Consider the following 3,076-nt stretch of genomic DNA (forward strand, 5'->3'; position numbering starts at 1 on the left):
CATATGCTCCACTTTTTTTGTTAAATCCTCTAATATTCATACAGATCTTCTCTATACTTTTCTTACTTATATGAATCACCACTGATTAGCCAATATGTCTTTTTACATTATACTGTACCCCTCAAAATCATCCATAAGCTAAGAATCAGCTTCTTCCAAATACCTGTCAGTGTTGACTTTGGTTTTTTAGCTTCCATTCTTCCCATGAATTAAAACTGTTCTTAATTGCATTTACAGAATGGTAAATCCCATTTCAGAAGGTTATCCACTTACTTTGCCCATACTTATCAGAAGAATCATGTTTATGGCCCCTATAAACCTTACTAATTTTTTAAATAACACAACTTCAAATTGGAATTACTTCTTGACCCCGTGGGCTGCTAAATGAATCTCATGTTAGCAGGCATGAATCAACATTAATATCATAGCATCTATCAGAGCTCTTGCATGACCAGGTATGTTGTCAGTGAACAGCAGTATTTTCAAAGGAATCTTTCTGAGCAGTAGATTTCAACAGGCTTCAGATAGATGGTAAACCATTCTTTAAACAGATGTGCTGTCACCCAGGCTTTGATGTTTCATTTACAGAACAGAGGTGGAGTTCATTTACCATAATTCTTAAGGCCCATAAAATTTTCAGAGTGATAAATGAGTGTTTGTTTCAATTTTTTTTTTTTCTTGGAGAGGTTTTGCTATATGGTGTGTGCACTTGCCAGAAAGACAGAGAAATCACCCTCCAGGGGGGATGGCCATGCTGCAATCCCTTTCTCTCCATTCTCCTCTTGGGATCATGGGCATGCACGCATGCACATGTGCCTGGCGTGAGTTTAAACTGCCAGGTCCAGTACTCTAGCCACAGTCGACTACATGGAGTCCAACGACATAGCCATTACGCTGGTCCCAAGTGTTGGCTACAATTTAAGGGTGCCAGCTTCATTATCAAGACAGTTTCAAGCCATCCTTTGAAACTTTGAAGTCAGGTAAGATAGTATCATCTTCCAGTTGAGGGCTGTTGCCTCTACTCTGAAAATCTGTCCTTTAAAATAGCCATTTTGCACTCTGCCGCCAACAGCTCTTGGGTATGGTGGTCACCCCAGTCCCTACTCCCATAGCACAGTAGCTACCAGGCCCCACCAGCTTCTGGACCATGGCCAACCCAAGCACACCTTCATCGCCATCAACCCTGAGGGTTTGCAGTACTGCCTGCTGGGTGATTCCCTCGTGGCTATGAAGTTTCTTCCAGCCTCTGAGAAACACCTAAAGCAGTACTACATTGACCTGAAAGACCGCCCATTCTTCCCAGGGCTGGTGAAGTACATGAACTTTGGGATGGTGGTGGCCATGGTCCAAGAGGTGCTGAATATGGTGAACATAGTCTGAGTGATGCCTAGAGAGACCAATCCAGTAGATTTGAAGCCAGACACCATTTGTGGGGACATGTACGTCCATTTGGGCAGGAACATCATTCATGGTAGTGGTTCAATAAAAAGTGCTGAAAAGGATACCAGTCTGTGGTTTAAGCCTGAGGAATTGGATGATTATATGTCTTATGCTCATGACTGGGTTCATGAATGGGAAGGGAGAACACAGCCTCTTTGCCACTTGAAGGGTCCCTGGACACAGCTCATCATTCCACTGATTTGACAACAATAGGATCGATTATTTTTCTAAAGTGTATGTACCAATAAAGCCTTTGAAAACGGGAAAAATATATTCACTGTCTTTATCAATTATCTTAGCTAGATCTTCTGGGTAACTTGCAGCAACTTCTATATTAGCACTTACTGCTTTGCGTTGGACTTTTATGTTATGGAGATGGCTTCTTTCCTTAAACTTCATATACCTACTTCTAGCTTCCAGCTTCTATAACGTCCTCACCTCTTAGCTTTCATAGAATTAAAGGGATTTAGGGTCTTGCTGGATTAGGCTCAAGCAAATCTCCAGACCACTAAAAGTTTATTTATATCAACAGTAAGCTGTTTCATTTATGATTTACATATTTACTGGAGTGGCACTTTTAATTTCCTTTAAGAACTTTTCCTTTACTGGGACCAGCAGATGGCATAGTGTTTACATCACTGAACTCCCACGTGGATGAACTGCAGTTCGAGTTCCAGACACGGCAGCTTGAAACTCACTCATGTGCATGTGTGCCCAAAATCCCGAGAGGAGATGAAGGAAAAGGGATTGTGGCATGGCCATACCCCGAGGGGTGATTTCTCGTTTTTGTCTCTGGTGAGCACACGCACCCCATAACAAAAATCTCTCCAAAAATCAAAAGAGCTTTTCCTTGACATTCACAACTTGTTTGGTGGAAGACATCTAGCCTTTGACCTGTTTCAGGTTTTGACATGCCTTCCTTACTGAGCATTTCTAGCATTTGATGTAAAGTCAAAGATGTATGACTCTTGCTTCTACTTGAACACTTACGAGTCCATTATAGGGTTATTAATTGGCCAAATTTTATTATTTTTTTCCTCAGGGAATAGGGAGAGAGAGAGGAGACTGGCTGGTTGGTGACAAAGTCAGAACACATACAGTATTAGGTTTGCCTTTATATGTAGGTGTAGTTCATGGCACCCAATACAATTAAAATAAAACCATGATAGATCACAGATTACTGTAACAGATGTAACAATACTAGAAAACTTAAAAGAAAAAATGTTCAACATCCCTCATCGTAAGGAAAATGCAGATCAAAACAACTATGCGGTACCACCTAACCCCAGTCAGAATATCTAAGATTAAAAAAACCAAAAATGATAAGTGCTGGTAGGGGTGTGGTGAAAGGGGAACTCTTTTACACTGCTGGTGGGAATGTAAATTGGTCCAGTTACCATGGAGAACAATTTGGGGATTCCTCAAAAATCTACAAATAGAACTACCATATGATCCAGCAATCTCACTCCTCATTATCTACCCAAAGGACAGAAGAATTCTTCATTGGAAAAGTGCTTGCACATCAATGTTTATTGAGGCACTATTCACAATTGCTAAGACATGGAACCAACCCAAATGCCCCTGTATGGATGAATGGATTGAAAAACTGTGGCACATATAATCTATGGAATACTAT

The 3,076-nt window shown here is 40.8% G+C and overlaps 1 pseudogene; it reads left to right on the forward strand.

The window, feature by feature from the left end:
* Positions 1–1,227: 1,227 nt before the first annotated feature.
* LOC102478059 (stAR-related lipid transfer protein 4 pseudogene) overlaps positions 1,228–3,076 on the forward strand; it is a 55,330-nt pseudogene continuing 53,481 nt past the window's right edge.

Source organism: Tupaia chinensis, unplaced genomic scaffold (assembly GCF_000334495.1).
Source record: "Tupaia chinensis unplaced genomic scaffold, TupChi_1.0 Scaffold000566_1, whole genome shotgun sequence".
Taxonomy (NCBI): domain Eukaryota; kingdom Metazoa; phylum Chordata; class Mammalia; order Scandentia; family Tupaiidae; genus Tupaia; species Tupaia belangeri.